The sequence below is a fragment of the Chiloscyllium punctatum genome, chromosome 24 (genome assembly GCF_047496795.1).
Source record: "Chiloscyllium punctatum isolate Juve2018m chromosome 24, sChiPun1.3, whole genome shotgun sequence".
Taxonomy (NCBI): domain Eukaryota; kingdom Metazoa; phylum Chordata; class Chondrichthyes; order Orectolobiformes; family Hemiscylliidae; genus Chiloscyllium; species Chiloscyllium punctatum.
In genome coordinates this window covers 9,090,610-9,111,150 of record NC_092762.1, presented here as the reverse complement: position 1 = coordinate 9,111,150, position 20,541 = coordinate 9,090,610, and positions in this window count along the sequence as shown.

Here is a 20,541-nt window from a genome sequence, read left to right as displayed (position 1 = left end):
CGCCTCATCTCTCTTACAAGAGCTTCACCTTTCTCTAAATTGTACTTCATTTGTTGGTCATGGTGCAGACCCAGATTAACTGGGAATACAGCCCCCATACCTCACCCAGAAATGGCTCACATCACTGACTGCAACATTCAATTACTGCCCTTCCAGGAAAATAACACCAACTAACCTTCCAATAACAGAATGTGACAACATGAGATGCAGGGGCAGGACGTTCATCTCCCTCAAGCCTGACTTGCCCTTCACTAAGATCATGGCTGATCTGCTCTAAGTCTGAATTCCTCTTCAATGTCCAAATCTTCATAGCCCTTAACTCTCTGTCAGGTCCAATCCATCTACTTCTTCTTTACATGCGTTGTCATCCAGCTCTCCCAACATGATGGAAAAGCAAATTGCTGGCATTCAATACACTCTGTTTGAAATAAGCAACCCCTGCTCCTGTACCATGACCTGTTGCTATGAACATATGATATGTATACAAACGTTCAGTTAACAGTGACTGGCCCTGATATCAAGGCAGTGCCTGATTGAGGATAACGTCAAAGAGTTAAACAAAATTGGATTTGTTTGGGAATCAGCATAACCTCACCACAGGTTGGAGTCAACCACAGGAAAATGGAAGATATTTGTGGTGTGTGGATGTCCACTATCTCAGTCCCGGCACATCTCTGTGGGAGATCTTCAGATTAGTTTCCTCTTCACAAACATCTTCAGCTGCTTCATCAATGTCATTCCCCCATCACAAGGTCAGAGGAGGGTATGTTTCTTGAAGGTTATTTAAGGTTCACAACAATGTGTCCGCCCGTCAGCTCCTGAACCAGTCTGTGTCCATGTGCAGCAAGACCTGGGCAACATTCAGGCTTGTGCTGTTAACGTTTCTGTAGCGTTCATGTTACCGTACTGGGAGACGCTGTTTAATCCCACAGGAACTGGAGGAACTCATTCAGCATCTCAAGCTCAATTCACAGGAATATGAGGAAGCCATTCACCCCATTGAAACTACTGAACAAGAAAGGGATAGCCCATTCAGACCCTTCTGCATATTACACAGGAAGCAAGGAGTCCAGTATTATGGACCAGGCCATCGGCCCTTAAAAATATTTTGAGTGATTGTTAAAATCCAACCCTTATGTTATTCTAAAGGCAAATATATCAACTGGTTCAGATGTAATGTGATTGGTGAAACTACACGATGTTAAGCAAATCAGTTTATTTGAGTAGTATCATTAAAATATAATCAAAGAAAGAGCAAATTAGAATAACGACACGATTCAAAAACTTAACAGAATAGTAGATACGATCCTATTACTAACTAACTGTACAAATATAGTCAGATCCCATAAACATAACCACTTGGCAAAAAAAGGCAAATTCTCGCATACAGTTCTCCAGGAGGGAAAAGCAATAAAGCAGCATACAGTGAAAAAGGTCAGAGTAGCATCTATGAGACAGTCACTGAAACATATAACTCTGTGGAAACCCCAGTAGTTCGTGATGTTACTGAGAAACCTTGAGTCATTAAACACAGGAACAGGAGGAGGCCATTCAGCCCCTTGAGTCACTGACATCGCAACAGGAAGAGACCATTCAGCCCCTTGAGTCACTTATGCAGGAATAGGAGGAGGCCATTCAGCCCTTTGAATCACTTACACAGGAACAGGTGAAGGCCATTCAGACCCTTGAGTAACTTATACAGGAATAGGAGGAGGCCATAAAGCCCCTTGAGTGATTTACTCAGGGATAGGAAGAGGCCATTTAGCAACTTGAGTCACTGACGCAGGAAGAAAAGGAGGCCGTTCAGCCCCTTAAGTCACTTACACGGAGACAGCAGGAGGCCATTCAGCTCCTTGAGTCCATAATACAGAAACAGGAGGAGGCCATTCAGCTCCTTGAGTCACTTACACAGGAACAGCAGGGGACCACTCAGCCCCTTGAGTCACTTACACAGGAACAGGAGGAGGCCATACAGCCCTTTTGAGTCAATTATACAGCAACAGATGGAGACCATTCAGCCCTTTGAGTCACTTACGCAGGATCACGAGGCGGCCATTCTAACCCATGAGTCACTGACACAGGAACAGGAGGAGAAGACCATTCAGACCCTCAACGTTCTTACAGAGGGACAGAATGAGGGTAATCAATGCTGATTCCTGATGAAAAGCTTATGCGTGAAACGTGTTTTCTCCAGCCCCTCGGATGCTGCCTGACCTGCTATGCTTTTCCAGCACCACACTCCCGCCTCTGATTTCCAGCATCTGCAATCCTTACTTTCTCCTAATTGATGCTCTAACATGATGAACAAGTGGAGCAGAGGCTGCACAGATAGACTGCTCCACGTTGTTCCAGGTGGCTCTGTTGCTCATGATACACACGTGGGACTTTAACGTGCTTTATTTTTGCAGTAAGGAGGGAAGCGAAATGCTTTATGTGAAATCTCAAGAAGTCATCTTTCAACTCCGAGAAGACAGCATATTATTCTCTTTGGAGGGCAGAAGCTGGTGAGAATGGCTACCTGTTTCAGATGGATGGTATTGTGGCTGCTGTTGGGGATTGTGAACAACGTGATGTTCAATGCAGGGTCACACACTGACTGTTTATTAATATGTGGAGAGTTAATTAAGGCTTAGAAACAATTAGGAAAGCCATGTTAGACTGATGAATGGACGCTCTAAGTACAACTAATGCTGATCTTGTCCATGTTGATCTTGTCGAGTGCACGTCCTGTGCAGTGTAACCTGTATGCCTTACTCTGTACAGGTCTACTTCCACCTTATGACCTGTCTGGCCATGCTTACTATAATCTGCCTCCACTGATCATAAATAAAGTGCTTCCCTGTACTGATTTACACATGACTTTAAATCATACCAATCAGACCTGGGTAAAGTATGGAATTTCTCACCCTATCAATGTCTCTTCTGGAAATAAGTGATCGCAATCAATCCTCAAGTTTCTGTGCAACAATCTCTACTCTCTCAAAGATCGACAGATTAAACATTCAGCTTCTTCCCTCTCATTTCATGGTACAGACATCTGTGTCTGTGGTAAGAAGATTATTCCTTACAAAGGAGATCAAATCTGTAGAGATTGCCTCAAACTCTCCATCCGCAATGATCCATAATTGTAGGAACATGACTTTACTCAGATTCTTGAATCAGTATACATAGAGAGCAGTAGACGTAGTCTGTATAGATTTCAGTCAGGCCTTTGATTCGGTTCCACATGATAGGCTGCTTTAGAAGATTCGATCGCATAGCATGCAGGGGGAGCAGACAAATTGGATATACAATTGGCTTGATGTTAGGAAGGAGAGGTTAAGAGTGGAAGAATGCTTGGAGGGATGGAGGCCTGTAACGTTTTTAAATTCATTTTCTGGATGAGGGCATTGCTGGATAGGCAGCATTTTTTTGCCCATCTTAACTGCCCACAGGGCAGATAAGGATCAAACACTTTGTTGTGGGTCTGGAGTCACATGGAGGTCAGACCAGGTAAAGATGAAATTTTCCTTACCTGAAGGATATTAGTGAAATGATGGAGAATCTCAGGGGTTACTGCTGGGCCCATTATTATTTGCTATCTCTTATCAATGACTGGAATGAGATTGTAACAAGCATGATAATTAAATTTGCAGATGACACTAAAATATTCATTATCGTGGACAGTGAGGAAGGTTATCAAAAATGCAGCAAGACCCTGATCAACTGGGGTAGTGGGCCCAGAACTGGCAAATGGAGTTTAACACAGATAGGCGTGAGATCTTGCATTTTGGAAAGTCAAATCAAGGTTGGTGTTTCATGGTGAATGGTAGGGCCTTAACGGGTGTAGTGGACAGATAGACTTTGAAGTTCAGGTTGACGGTTCTCTGAAAGTGGAGTCACAGGTAGACAGAAGACTTTGGCACACTGGCCTTCATCAGTCAGGGCAAGTTGGGAAGTTACGTCCCAGATATACAAGACTTTGGCGAGGCAACACTTGAAGTATTGTGTTCGGATTTTGTCACTTTGTTATAGGAAGGATGTTATTAAACTAAGAAGAATGCAAAAGAAATTTACAAGGATGTTGCCACAACCCAATGGTCTGAGTAAAAGGGAGTGTTTGGACATTTTCAGACTTCTTCTTTAGAGCAGATGAGACTGAATGGGGAATTTATAGAGGTATATAAGATCATGAGCGGCATGGATATGGTGAATGCTCTGGGCCTTTATCTAAAGTTTGGAGAATCAAGGATGAGAGGCATCAGTTTAAGGTTAGATGGAAGGAGAAAAGAGAACCTGAGGGGCAACGTTTTCAACATAGAGACAGGTACGCAGATATAAAGAGCTGCTCGTGGATAGGTTTGGTGGGGAGACGTACAGTAACAACATTAAAAACGCATTCGGACAAATATATGGATAGGAAGGGACTCGAAGGATTTGGACCAAGTGCAAGGAAATGGAGTTAGTGTAGATGGACACTTCCGACGTGGATGTCGAACCCCTCTGTTAATTACAGCAAACACCAGAAAAGCTTACTTCGCCAAGTAATTTGTTAAAAAATTATTGACAAAAATTCCGACTTTGCACTATTTTAAGAAAAATAACAATTTAGTTTCTTACCTTTAATAGTGAACACTAACCGCAACTATTCACAAATACAATTCCACTGTACTTAACTGCTGACTATCTGACTGCAACTCGGAAAAACAAACGCTGTTCCTATCATCCATGTGTGAAAAATTGCATTCAATTAATCTCAAGACCACACAGTCTCGATCTCCTCCGCTGTCTTCACTCTTCCAGCTGCTGATATCCATGGGTCATCTTCCGTTTTTTTTTTAACTGCAACTAGATTTTACATGTGAAGGTATCTTTGATAGAAAGTGTTTTAGATGGCCAGTTACCTCTCTGTCTCTACAGCAGTTGCTCTGCTGTTCATTGTTAGTTACTCTCCATCTCGTGTTCAAAATTCCAGGTGAATATACTCCCGCTGACATATTAAATTCTCACAATTTGATTGGTTTCCACGTGTCCAAACAATGATATTCAAATTCCATTTTCTTCTTGTATCCTGGGCATTCTTTAAACTAATTATTACTAAAACAGCAACCAAAACTCGGGTATCCATTTACCAGCCAATTGTAACATTTGGAAAAGCCTGACCATTAACTGGCAGCTCTGGCTGTTCATTATATTCAGCAAAATTCGTTCTGTCTTAATGTGACCAGACATGATTTGAGCTGCATGACACCTCCACCCCACTTTCAGGAAAAAGAAATGAAGCATCAGAATGAAAAGATGGCTTCATTTCTTTTCCTGCAGTTCTGAATCACAAAACTATGAAATTCAAAAGTAATTAATCTAACTAATATCTTTCATATTAATTCTGCACACATATGTAACATTGGAATATGTCAAATCTTATCTGCACTTTTTCCTTTAAATCTGCGATAACACATCTGCTATCACAATTTTACGGTCCACAATATATATATTATTGCAGTTAAATTTCGGTAACATCAGACTCCAATTAAATATTCTCAAACTTTAGTCTTTAAATCTTTCAAAAATGCAAAAGGATTGCAGTTTTTTACATTCATCTCCGACATAAAGAATAAAATATTGTCAGACCAGTGCCAAACTCAGTAATCCCTTTTCAAGAGTGGAGCATATTATTTCCGGTGGGTGTTCGGTTTATTTTTACAGGTAGCCAACTGGCCATTCCATTCCATTCTCATGTTCCAGCATCAATACATCTCAAACCCCCTGTTATCGCTCGCAATAATCGATATTTTAAAGTCATTCAAAATGTTTGATGTAGCTAAAACTGCTGCGGTAGTTAATGCTGACTTTGAATTCTCAATTGCTGGCTGGAATTGTTCTACACACCAAAGTGTTGTGTACATTTTTAGTAAATCCATCAGTGGTTCAAGGACGCTATTGAAGTTTGGAACAAGCTTCCAATGGAATCCACTCAGTCCCAAAAATCGAAGCCCCTCTTTCATTGAGGATGCTTGTGACAATATCTCAAAGCCCTTCGTCGTTGTGTTCCATGAAGTCAACCTTCCATGTCCAATGTAATGTCCCAAGAACGTCACCTCTGCCTTCGCAAATTCTGTTTTCTTCTAATTTATTATCAGTTTTCCTTCTTGTAATCGGTCAACGAGCTCTGCCAACTGTAACATGTGATTTTTTCCATGACTTGCTAAAGATCGCTGCATCGAACAGATAAAGTGCCCAAGTTATTAATCTGGCCACAACTCTGCTCACGAGTCTTTTCAATGTGGCTGATGCATTATTCATTCCAAAGAGAATCCCTTTGAATTGATGTAGCCCATTTAAGGTTACAAATGTACAAACTTCTTTCACTTTCACTGATAAAGTTGCCTGCCAAAAACCATGCAGTATGTCCAACTTTGAGATGTGTGTGGCTTGTCAAATTTTATGTATGCAGCCTTCGAATTTTGGTATTGGATCGGTGTCTGATTTTGTTTCAGCGTTGACCTTCTGATTGTCCACACAAAATCCCTGAGACGCTGTCAGGTTTGGGAACCAACAGAATCAGCGTTCTCCACTCGCTCTGACTCACTTCAATGATATTTTCATTGAGCATCGCATCTACTTCCGTCTGGATCTCGGTGGCTTTGTGAGGATTAAACCTGCAGGAGTGTTGTTTATCAGAACATCAATCCCTACTTCCATGGTTCTGCAAATGTCCTCATGCAAATGTCCTCATACTGCTGCAATGAAAAACCAACTGCGTTAAATGCTCCTGCAACAGACAGCTCGCTATCGTCTCCCACTCCTCAAGGACTTCCTTGTTAATTAAAGGGTTTTGCATCACATCAAACCTCATGACATCTGTGTTTGATTCCTCACTCTGTTGGGCAGTAACTAACATCTGTTCCTCCTGTCTCTTATCTCTATATTAGTAAGTTTACAATATATTCACTTGAAATACCTGCTACCTTTTCTATTATATCTCGCATTTTTACCAGATAGTTTACCTGAATCTACTTTTTTCTCCATTTGGAAGGGAACTCTAAACTTGGATTTGAAGGGATTTCCTCCCACTGGTGGCATCTCCACGGAAAAAAAAATCTATCAAATTTCATAGATTTTATCTTCCACTTGCTTCATTCTATGCTGCGACTTCTTTAGGTGCTGTTTAGCTAACTCACATACTCTATCTAATCTCTACCTCACCTCAGAAACATAATCCAAGTGTCAGATCTCCGACTTCGGTCCTGTCAATTTCTCTTTAATTCCAGAAGTCCTCTCACTTCATGTCCGAATATTAATTCAAAGGGAGTAAACTAGGTAGATATGTTCGGAGCATCTCTAATGGCAATCAATTTAATAGGTCACCTTTATCCCAATCATTTGGCCAATCCTGACAGTACGCTGTTAACATGGTCTTCAGCGTCTGATGCTAACTTTCCAAGGCTCCCTGCGATTTAGTTTGGGATGCACTTGATTTGACGTGCTGTATACCGAAGCTTTCCATGATTGACTTAAAAAGTCGAGCGGTAAATTGACTCCCTTGGTCTGACAGAATCTCTCTAGGTAGCCTGTACTGAGTAAGGAAAGCTACCAATCCCTCCACCACCCTTTGTGCCTTAACACTCCGAAATGGAATTGCCTTTGGTAATCTGGCAGACACATCCATTCTGGTTAGCAAATATTCGTTTTCACTTTTAGTTTAGAAAGATGGCCTATGCAACTAATCATAATCCGCATGAAAGGTCTGTCGAACGCAAGAATTTGCAACAAATGTTCTGGTTTTAGCCCTGCCTGTGGCTCACCTACAATTCAGCATATATGGCACACATGGCAAAACAATAGCCACTTCCTTGTGCATTCCAGGCCAGTACCTTATCCTGAGTCTTCCCGTTGACCTCCTGCAGGTATACCTAGATGACCTCCTACAGGTAGTCCATGTGATAACCGTAACACTTCCTGTATTAATGCCACCGCCAAAACAGTCTCGTCAACTGTGGCCCATTTCTCCTCTCCATTAACCTGCCATGGTCTCCAATTTCATTTAGGCTTCTATCTTTAAGTTGCTTACGCTCGACAATATATTCTGATTCATTTTCTGAGTATGCATCAATGTATGTAAAGTTCTGTTTTAAGACAATTAGCCTTTCAGGACGAAACACCTCTGCCTGTTCCAGTTTTCCCTGCACCGTTACATGAAACAATGGGCCAGCTAATTAAACGTCCGCTGCTTTGTCTTTCTCTTTACTTTTCGCTTCTTCTTGTAATTTATGACAGTGAGATCTTGTTATTACACAGTCTGGAAACTTTCCTGGGTATTTGGCTTTTAACTCCTCAATTTCCTGGTCGTCCTTCGACTGCTCCATCACAAAAGGTGTCACTCCCACATTGGATCATGCTAAATTATTCTCAAGAATAATACTTTATTTCTGAAACTGACGGTCTGTCACTCCCTCCCACGGTTTCGTCCCCAATCTTGATTTGGATCTCTAACCCGACCTTACACAGGGAGCTCTAAATTTCTGTTCCCATTCCATAAATTATCACTCTCTCAGATAACATATCAGAAAGAGCGCAAATACTTTCATCACTTACTTTTAGAGGCTGAGAGAATTTGAGGATTTCAGATACTGGAGATCACAGTTGAAAGGTGTGGCGCTGGAAAAGCTCAACAGGTCAGGCAGCAGCCGAGGAGCAGGAGAATACACGTTTCAGGCGTAACCCCTTCATAAGGAAACTGAGGGATTGGGGGAAAGGGTTCTGAAAGATACATAGGTAGGTGGGGGTGGAGCTGGGCGGAAACTGGCTTGGATGGCGATAGTTAAATGCAGGCAGAGGGGTGATGGTGATAGATCAGAAGGCAGGGTGAAGCAGATAAGCGGTAGGACAGCTGGGACCGTCCAACCACACGGCATCAACGTCACAACTTCATCAGTTTCCAATTCTCCCCTCTCCCAATCTCATCCAAGATCCAACCCTTCAACTCAGCATCGCCTTCTTCAACTCTCCTGACTGTCCACCTTCCTTCCTACATGTCCACTCCACCCTCCTCTCCGACCTATCACGATTATTCACATCTTCATTTTCCCATCGCCTTCCCAGTGACCTTCCCCCCTCCCCAGCCCCCGTCTATCCTCCTATTTACCGTTTATCCCACTTCTACCCCCTCCCCGCCACTTTCCAGATGATATGTCGATGTTCAAATGCTGCCTGACCTGTTGTGCTTTTCCAGCGCCACACTCTTCGAATATTAGAGACTGAGCAGATCCCGTATCTTGCAAAATTATTACCTTGTTGTCCTTCCCCCCTGTTCTTTCTGAGTAAACATTACCCACAGAGGTGAATTCTTTATAGAGATCAGGTACTAACTCCATACCCAGCCCCTCCCACGGCGGTGCAATTTCCTACAGCTCCTCAACTTTTCATGGGTTTCCTTTACGACTTCCACTCATGCCACTGGCTTCGCCTCTTTTAACACATCTTTTCCAACAGTGCCTTTCTTCAGCGACTAGCATTGTGACTTTGTGTGTCCCACTTATGAATGTGAAGACACGTTTTCCCAGTGCCATTCTTAAACCACCAGCACGGTAATTCCAGTATTGTGAAACCACTTGCGGCCTTTTAGCTCCTTTCAACCCTCTTGGCCGTCTTTATTCACCAAAGTTAACCATTTCCAGTCTGCTCTCATCTTTATTTTGTTGAGTAGGATCTCCCCTTCTCCCAATTTCTATCCCTCACAGGAGGAAGATCATACCAGAAGCTAAATTGTAGCTCATGCACCAACACATATTGACCTGCCTGTTCTGCCACTCTTCAGCTTCTTGAACTTCCTGTTCATTTGTATGAACTCTGATCATCTCTGGAAGTGAGTTTTTAAATTGCTCCAGCAAAATGACTTTTTTCAGAGCCTTATATGTTTTGTCATTTTTTAAGGCACGTGCCCATCTATCAAAATTACTGTGGTCAACTCTTTCAAACTCAATATAAGTCTGACCTGGTTCCATCATTCTGTTTCTGAACCGCTCTCTATATACCGCTGGTCCCAATTCATAGCCTGTTTGACATCTGCAATACCTCTTACCCCCTCATCTGTCAGCACTGCACATACCTCAATAGCTCTGCCGACCAGCTTAGTTTGAACTGGCATTACCCACATGTTCTCTGACTACTCCAACTGTCTATCCAATTTTTCAAATGAAATAAAAAAGGCAGCCACATTTTATCTTATCAAAATATAGCAATGTTTTTGCCATATTTATGCATATACCTTCTATTTTAATCTCAATCCTGTTGATTTAACTTGGCTGATTAATTCGTAACTTTACAATTTCAAATTGTCTCTGTCTCTCTTTCCCCTCTCTCTTGCTCATTCTCTTCTACCTCTCTTCCTCTTTCATCACTTTTTATTTTTTGTCTCACTTATTAATCTTCTAACTGCAGGTACTGCATTTGCAATCTATCTTTTTCGAACTCGACAGCACTCACTGTCAGGTTCTCCGATACACTGGAGTGCGTGACCAACTCCATTGCAATTTCAGCTTCCCTTTTGCCCCTGGTTAAATCCAATTCTAACATAACTCTAAATGTACGCCCTTCTTCTGTCTTTCTAATCTTTCTTGGCAAATTGGGAATCGTTTTCAGCCCCCAGGACCTCCTTAACAATGTTAAATCCCATTTCTCTCACTTTTCATTTAATCACCCACATGTAACCAAAATGAAACATATTTTCTGACCTAAGTTTTATTAAAAGATCTCGGACAATAATGGCCAAGTGTTGGAATCTGCTGGGAACTTTTGTACCCCTAATCTCTTCACATCTGTCCAAATCCTGAATGACAAGCCCACAAACTGTTATGACATCGATGTCAAACCCGTCTGTTAATAAAAACCAAACACCAATAAAAGCTCACCTCGCCTCGTAATCTGTTAAAACATGAGTGACAGAGAACTCCCAACTTCCACCATCCAAATACAAATAACAATATATTTTATGAACCCGAATAGTGAACATTAAACAACAAATATTCACAAGTACAAAACTCCTTTTCTTCACTGCTTGCTAACTGATTACAACTCTGAACACATGCTGTTCCATTAACCCACTTATTAAGCATTACGTAAACTTAATCTCAACATCACACCGTCTCTGTCTTCCCATCTGTCTTCAGTCGTCCAGCTGCTGATCTCCCTGGGTCACCTTTTTTCTGTTTTATTTTACTGTAAATAAAGTATATTGGATTGAACATTTTTTCGAATTTGAGACCAAGATGTTAGATGTCCAGTTAGCTTTCCAATTAATTTTCAAAATACCAGGTTTATATACTCCCCATGACACATTAAATTCTCATTGTTTGATTGGTTTCCAGGTGTTAAAACAATAAAGTTCAGCTTCCAGTGGTTTCTTGTATCCTGGGCATGATTTAATTAATTGATTTCATTTGAAAGTAACTTTTGGCATCACAAATGCGAGTCCCAACACTCTCTCGAATGGATGTGATAGATTAGCGGGCATTCTTCTTTCTGGCCAGATATGTTAGATATATGCCTCGTTTATTACCATACACAAATAACCTCTGTTTCGCAAAGGAGATTTGCTGTCTGGGTAAGTGCAGCATTCAAAGTAGCCCTGAGGGTTGTAACCTGCTGCAACTTGGATACAGGCGGTCTGTCAAGGTATGCTGTTTCAGCTGCATTCAGGCAAGCCTTGAGCATACGTAGCTGCTCTATCTACTGCTGCTTCCTGGTCGCTGAGAAAGAAATAATGAAACTCCTTGCATAGACCATTTGGCAGTCTCCGAGACCACTGATGGAATACTGGCTGTAACCAAATGAATGTCCCAAAACATTTTAAATTACCCCGAAAAATACTCAATAAACTTGCTCTATTTTAGGAAGAAAGAAGCCATGTGCCAGTGCCATGTGCCTGTCCCATCACCACCAACCTTAACCTCCACGTACACTGCTGCATGATCAGAAATGACTATCTTCCCAATTCTGCAGGACAGCACAGAATTAAAGAAAACGTCAACCGGGTTAAAAAAATGCCAATCCTCGTACAGCACTTACGTGGCAGGAGAAAAAGGTGAAGTCCCTCCCCTCAGGATGGAGACAACTCCACACACCCACAAACTTCAGCTCCCTGTTCAGGTTCACCAACTGCCTGGATTGCAGGGTCATACCTGTAACGCTGAGGCATCCTGTCCACTTCGGGGTTAATACATCGGTCAAAGTCTCAGTGGCTATCAACCCAGAAAGTGCATGTGTTAAAAGTTTGAGGGAATGTGCCGGGCGCAGCAAACATTCAAAATCCAATACATATCTCCATATTTTAAAGCTTTAAGAAGCTTAAGCTGCCCATATGTATCCTTAATTTGATCTCAGTTGAAATTGAAGATTCGTCTTGATGAGTTAGTAACCCCTCTGCTTTTCCAATTAAAGGATCAGGAAAAAAAAACACACGTCCAAACACTCCCTGCTGTAAATTGAAGTGCTCCTTACTGGTTAGATGTGTTTCTTGCAGCAAGGCAATACCAACCCTCCTTTTTTTCTCAGGCTTGTAAGCATCGTTTTACGCTTAATTGGTAAATTACACCCTTTAACATTCCAGGTGCACCATTTGAATGCACTGTAAGCCATAGACATCTGAATTAGTGCGTGAACCCCTGGGCGGAAGAACCCCACTCATACCGAAGGAAGATAGTAAACAGTTTGTATAAATTTATAAACACAACTTCCAAAACGACCAAATCAGAAACGTCTAACATCTACGTCGACAACAGACCACCAACTGATACAAATGAATGGGGACTTTGTCCCTTCCCTGTAGGTGATGTTCATACCATACATTAACCCCTTCATGGCTCCTTTCAGCTGAAACCGTTCCTTCGCCGCCGACAGCTCAAAGTAAGGAAAGGTTATGCACATTTTATAACAAGAACATGTAAAGTGGGCACTCAACCCGTCCTATAATTGTTTTAACACTCGGCACACCTGGTTAAAAAAAACACTACCCGACTTCTCCAACCACGCCCCCATCCCATATCAAGGGATAGAAATGAAAAGGAAATGTTAAAATTAAAAACAAAGGATAACGGGAGAAGAGAGACGGGAGAAGTGAGAGAAAAAAGAACAAGAAGGAGGACACCCTCAAATACATAAAAGAAACCAAGAAACAGGTAAACTACAGAGAAAAGATAAAATAAACATTATTGACGGCATTATCTGAGCCAGCCCGTCTAGTTTAAGGTGTCCAGGGAGTCCTTTAGCTTTTATGGTGAGTCAAAATTAAACATGGACCCTCCATGGCTGAAATGTAATATTGCAGGATATCAAATAGAGTACTGGATATTCAAGTCCCTCAGCCGTCTTTTTAACCCATCAAAGGCCTTCATTTTGCGAATCACGATCGCAGAAAAGTTATGGAAAAGCATAATTCGCGATCCTATGTATATCAGAGAATGTGGCTCATTACTCATTACTCGAGAAGCTTCCAGCACCATTTGCTTATCTCTGTAACTGCTGGTGTCACACTAGGACCGGGTGGGGGCGCTGGTCCCTTTCGGGCCTGTGCACTGTGACCGGTAGGCCCACTCACCCGAACCCATCTCGACCTGAATCCCACCTTCAATAACTGCGGGAGACATTGCTCCAAGAAGCTGAAGAGCTGGCATCCCTCTTCCTGTTCATGCAGCCTGACCAGTCTGATGTTCTTCCAACAGCCTTGATTTTCGACGTCATCGACCTGCTCTTCGAAAGCCCGTAACTGCTGTTCCAGGGCCTGGACCTGACACGCCAAGGATTCCATCGCGGTATCTGCGGTCGCGGTCTGTTGCTCCACCTCCATGATGTGCTGTCTGAGATGTTGGATCTCCTGGCCATGCTTCTGCAGCATAACGGAGATCGGTTCAAGCCTGGCACGGGACTCCTCCATCGCTGATTTGATCTTCTCTCAGAGTTTCTCAAACTCCAAGACAAGGCTGTGCTCCACAGCTGAGTCCCCGGGAGCGCTCGCTGAGGTCGATGGTTCAGGCGCCGATGTGTCCCTTGCGATAGGGGAGTACCCTGTTTTTTGCAATCCTCACAGTCCCTTCCATTTACACATTTCTCTAACAATTCTAAAGTAATACTCAGCAATTCTGCGCATCCAAAACAAATCATATCGACCACAATGGATAATAAATGCAGAGTGACTGCCTTTATTTTCTGGGTTCTGGTGCAGCGTTCAGCAAGGCAAGCGTACTGATTCGCCACCATCTTGAATCCTCCCACCTATAGCTTCTTAACAACCCGATCACCCTGGCTGCCAGCTTAAAAGGATCCATGTACATCGTCACCGAGATCTCTCTTGTCCTCCTCATGACCATGAATCTTCCCATTAGCCCAGTACTTTTTATTCCTGTTGCTCCTTCTGAAGTGCATCACCTCACACGTTTGCACATTAAACCCCATTTGCAACCTCTTAGCCCAGCTGTGCATCTTATCTATATCCCTATGTAACCTGCAACATCTTTCGGCACGATCTATAACTCCGAGGTCTTATTGTCATCGGCAAATTTACTAAGCCATCCAAAGCTCTTGGACTGGGATGGGATGGAATCAGATGAAGGAAACGGAGTTTGTCACCGTAACAGAGAGCAGTGACGCCCATGCTCCCAATTTATGAATAGCAAGGGCAGTGTGGCAATGGGTCACTGCTGAAACTCAATTGGTTAACATGGAGACCCATGAGTAACACTGCCAGAAGCAAGGAGGGAGACAGTAATTGAACAAATCCCCTGATGCAGTGTGTAGTAGTCTGCAGAGTGAATATCTGGATTCAGAGTCTCAATCGGATCAAAAATGGTGGCAAGAAGTGAAGACGACATGAAAGAACAGTAATGCTGTCATAACTGGTTTATAGCAAAAATAGCTGGAGAGCGAGACTTACCAGGGAGACCAACGATAGACAGGAGAGGATAATAAAAATATTGAATAATGCAAAGAGCAAAATAGATCCGCCATGATAATGACAACCGATCAATATGCAGAAAGGACAGAAAAATCATCAGATAAACTCCGTTCCATTGTTGTAACATCCCAGTCGAATATTCTCAGATTCTGATCCATTGTTGGAACATTCCAGTCCAATGTTCCCAGATAGTGATCTCTCCTCCCCTTCTCTCTGTTAGTGCTGTCGGTGATGCTCCCACCCATACAATGGAATAACACATTGAACGGATCTAATTTATTATTAAAAGATGGTAACTCTCCACTGGGATAATTAGAACCCATGAAGATCGGCACTTATCACAGTCACTGAAAAGACAGGCTCAATCAACACCTTCGTTACGTCCCTTTTCATATCACAATAAATGTGAGCATTTACTCAGTCTGGATGGAAAGCATGAGCGTTACTGACGGATGGAAAATAAATTTTTCAATATATTTAATCATTTTTTCCTTGCATGTGGGCGTATTGCTGGAACACTGCAGGGTTGTATATCTCCCACCCTGTTTATAAAAGGAGACGGGGATAAAATAAGCAGCTACAAAATCAGCAGCTACAAAAAATGACTGGTGGGGAAATTTCTAGAGACTGTAAACAAAGGTACGAAATTTATTGCCAAATAACGTTGTGTGAGGCTACTCCTGGGTGAAAGTGCTCAGTTATCACATCCTTTCATAACTTTGAGACAAAGCATCGGGACAGATACTCAGGAATCGGGGAAGCAATTCTCTCCCAATGTGCCTGTTACAGAAGGATAGGAGGTGGCCATTCAGCCCACACTAGCTTATTCCCACATTAAAAGGTGGAAAGATGGAATGTTGGTAAGTTTTGCAAAGGGAACTATTCAAAACAGAAAAGTGTTACTGAAGCTGTATGAGGTGTTACTGAGAGGGTACTTGGAGGACATTGTGTTGTTCGAGTTTCTGTAACTGAGAAGGGTGAGACCTTCATTTGATACGTTTGACCAGCCGTTCATAATCCACGCGTTGCTAGGTCATTTAATGTCTCGGGCCTTTTACATTGGTTTAGTCGGTGGCCATTCAACATCTTGAGCCTTTTGCAAAAGGACAGGTGATGATCTGACACCTGAATAAAGGCTGACCTGACCAGTTGTAGTCAGGGGTGACCAATTAACTGATGCTCTTCATAACCGAGGTGGCAACAAGATGGCTTCTCGGTGCAAATAACACGACAAAATGCCTTAAAGTCTACAAACTGACTACTCTGCTAAAGCCGCAGAAAATGGCTTTTATGTTACTGAATGCTAATTCAATATAAGTGACTAATCACAGTCTGATTCAGTAGTGATTAGCAGACAATGCACCACTTAATGTATAGAAATAACTCAGCTAGATAAGAGAGTTTTCGCCGGCCTTTGGGTTCAGGTGCAATGGCTCGGTTAGTGATACAAGAGTGGCCTGAAGGTTGGAACATAAAGTTGGTTCCCAGGAAATATCATTGGACCAATAAACCGTCACATAAAGCAATATTGAGTATTGATTGGCAATTATCTGAAGGTACTATTCGATCATGGCCTGTACCCTTCCTTAAGAATAGTATTTTCAGAATTCTTTGTTTTCAGCTTCGTGCACAGTTACACGAAGGAACACGCAAGTGTATAACCTCTGTTTCTGCACGCTCTGTACACGGCCTCATGAAAAATTAAAAAAATACATTCTTAACAGCCAGATCAATTACGAGTGTTTATTGACCGATCGCTGAAGCGAGAGTCTTTGCCAGGGGTACAGATCATCATCTGGTGTCGTGACTCAGATTCGGTATGGACAGATTGCAGACAATATTGCAAGAGCCTTCAGACCTCCACGATTGAGTGTTGAGAAATTGGCCGGGCCAGACGTGAGTATTTTCTCCATTTGGTTTTCCTCACATTCAAACGAGGTTGACTCGACCCCTCACTCTCTGTCGTCCAAGTGCAGCCCGAAAAGGTCCTAATAAGAATACATTACGAAATGAAACGAAGGAGTCGGATACTCTTGGGAGTTGTCCAAAAATTTGGCACGCCAGACCAGTATCAACTGGTTCAAAATTATAGAGCTATCAATGTTATTGCACTGTCACATTATGCAATGGTCCAAAATCCAGCTCATATTCTGGCCTTGGCACCATCAGATGTTGAACGTTTCACTGTTGTCGACCGGCTTGTTTTTTCTCTGTGCTTCTTCATGAAGACAGTCAGCAGCTATTTTTCCTTAATTTTATTGGCCAGCAATTCATGGGGACTCGATTACCTCAGGGCTTCATACATTCTCCGACCCTTTTCTCTCAGGTCTCACTGAAACAATTGTAGACTCTCACGCTCACAGGTGGGTCTACACTGATTTAATATGGAGGCGATCACCGTGTTGCCAGTCTAGACGAAGAATCTGGTCACTCCGATGTTGTCTGCCTCCTCATCTATCTGAAACATCTCGGCTATGTTGCTTCTCCCGAAAATGTCACAATTGTACAACGCCAGGTATAGTTTTTAGGTGTCATGCTGTCAGCTGATTCACACTCACTTGAGCAGATCTGTCTTACTCTTATCGTCAAATTCCTGATCCCAATAACGGTGAAACAGGTTGGTCCGTGGCTGGGTATGGTCAAATTCTGCCGACAATGTTTCCCCAACGCTACCCTCCTCGTTCAGATATTGAACCCCTTTATTTCCTGTGAAGGTACCTTCGAACTCAGCTCAGAGGCATAGCAAGCCTTGGACAAACGAGCCTTGTCACAAGCTTCAGCTTTGAGAAGACCCCGCGATGACAGACCTTTCCAACATTACTGCACGATTCTGGATGACTGTGCTTCCTGAGTTCTCACTCAACTCAAAGTTTTTGAGAAGATTTGTAGCTCGGGTGCTCGTTGTTGTGGTTGTGTTCGCCGAGCTGGGAATTTGTGTTGCAGACGTTTCGTCCCTGTCTAGGTGACATCCTCAGCGCTTGTGAGCCTCCTATGAAACGCTTCTGTGATGTTTCCTCCAGCATTTATCGTGGTTTGTCTCTGCCACTTCCGGTTGTCAGTTCCAGCTGTCTGTTGCAGTGGACGGTATATTGGGTCCAGGTCGATGTGCTTCTTGATTGAACCTTTGGATGAGTGCCATGCCTCTAAGAATTCCATGGCTATTCTCTCTTTGGCCTGTCCTATAATAGTAGTGTTGTCCCATTCGAACTCATGTTGCTTGCCATCTGCGTGTGTGGCTACTAAGGATAGCTGGTCGTGTCGTTTCGTGGCTAGTTGGTGTTACAACAGATGATAAGCAAAATGAATTCGACTGTGACAACACTACTATTGTAGGCCAAGCCAAACAGAGAACAGCCAGGGAATTCCTAGAGGCATGGCACTCATCCAAAAATTCAATCAACAAGCACATCGACCTGGACCCAATATATCGTCCACTGCAACAGACAGCTGGAACTGACAACCGGAAGCGGCAGAGACAAACCATTATAAATGCTGGAGGAAATATAACAGAAGCGCTTCACAGGAGGCTCCCAAGCACTGAGGATGTCACCGAGACGGACGAAACATCTGCAACACAAATTCCCAGCTCGGCAAACAGAACCACAACATCTCACTCAACTGCATGGAGATCACCACCGCCCGGTTGCCTATTTCTCTACTGAACTTGACTCTTTTGCCGTAGGATATCCCCGTTGTACTGAGATCCTTACCACTATTTATCTTAGATTACAGTCCACAGAAAACCTGACACCTCAGCAGGCTATTGTCGTCTACCGTTCTCATGTGGTGATCGCCCAGTTGGGATAATTACAAACTCAACATTTGACAGGGGCTCGCCAAAACCGTTATGAGATTTAACTCCTCAACAATCTCCGGCTTACCTTAAGGTATTGTACCACCATTAATCTTGACGATTTCCTTAAATATCCCCCATTATCCTTATCAACTCCAGATCATGACTGAATTCTCCTCATCAATGAGGATATCCAAATTCGTCCAAATCTTTCCCATGCCTATATCGCAGAAATTGGCATCTGTATGTTCACTGGTGGAAGTTCTTCTACTGACCATACAGTTACTCACTTATCGTGCGACGCAATAATTGATGACCGTGGCTTCATCCTGGATTCAGCTTCTTTTGAGATTTACTTTTCTGCTCATCAAGCTGAAATTTTTGACCTGATCAGTGCCTGCGTCTTTGGACAGGCGTTCGTGTTAATATCTACACTGACTCCCGATAAACCTTCAGAGTCGTGCATGTTTTTGGTCAATTCTGGAAAAAATCAGGATTTTTTACCACTTCAGGTACTCGCATACCACTGGCCAATCCCCGTCGACATTGGTAACCATGCTGTCGATGAGGCCGCAACAGCAACATCTTACGGCCATTATGCCTCACATGATGAGCGAGACTGAAAGCTCGAGAGTGCATCCCAGCTTCAGAAAAGAAGTGTATTGAGAAAGGTTTGTCGACTGAGTCAGTATGAGTGGAAGTTAGGAACAGCAAGGGAACAGGCACCGCATTGGTGATATTATACAGACCACCTAACAGCAGTAGAGAGTTTGAAGATCTCATCGTCGGGCAGATTCTGGAAAAAATGCAAAAGTAGCAGGGTTGTTGCTATGGGTGATTTCGACTTTCCCAATGTCGACTGGAACCTCCTAAGTTTAGATGGTTTTGATGGAACCACCTTTGTCAGGTATGTTCAGGAGGGTTGCCTTATTCAGTGTGTCGACAGACCGACGAGGGAGATGCCATTTTAGATTTGGTGCTCGGCAACAAGCCAGGACAGCTGTGACATCTCGCGGTGGGAGAGCACTTTGGTGACAGTGATCATAACTGCCTCACATTTAGCGTAGCCTTGGAGAGTGGAAGGAGCAGTAACAAGGGAAAATATTTAATTAAGGAAAAGGAAATTATGACCCGATCAGACAGGAATTGGGAAGTATAGACTGGGAGCAATTGTTCCACAGAAAGGGCACAGCAAGCATGTGGAGACTGTTTAAGGAGCAGTTGTTGCGAGTGATGCACAATTTGTTTCCATCTGAAGCAGGTAAGAAGGTGAAAGATTAAGGAGCCTTGGACGATGAGAACAGAGGAAGTTCTCGTCAAAAGGAAGAAGGCAGATTACATAAGTTGGAGGAAGCAAGGGTCTAGCACAGCTTCAGTGGATTACAGACTTGCTAGAAAGTAGCTCAGAAATGGACTGAGAAGAGTCAGGAGGGGGCACGACAAAGGCTTGGCAAGAAGGATGAGGGAGAACCCAAAGGCGTTTTACTCATACGTGAGGAATAAGAAAATGATCAGGGAGAATTCGGGCCGATCAGGGATAGCGGAGGGAGTTTGTGCGTGGAGTATGAGTAGATAGAGGAAGCCCTAAATGTGTTTTTGGTTCAGTTTTGACCAAGGAAAGGGAACTTATTAAACATGAAAACTTAGAGGAGCTGAACACAGTTATCGACAGCGCAATTAATACTTCTATTGGTGATAAATTTCTGACATTTTGATAGGAAGTACATCTGTTTCGTCAAACTTCGAAATGCTCAAGCCAGCTACATGTTCAAGTGTTACCTTGTTACTGATATGAACTGACTTTGCTCTAGAAGTGCGATAT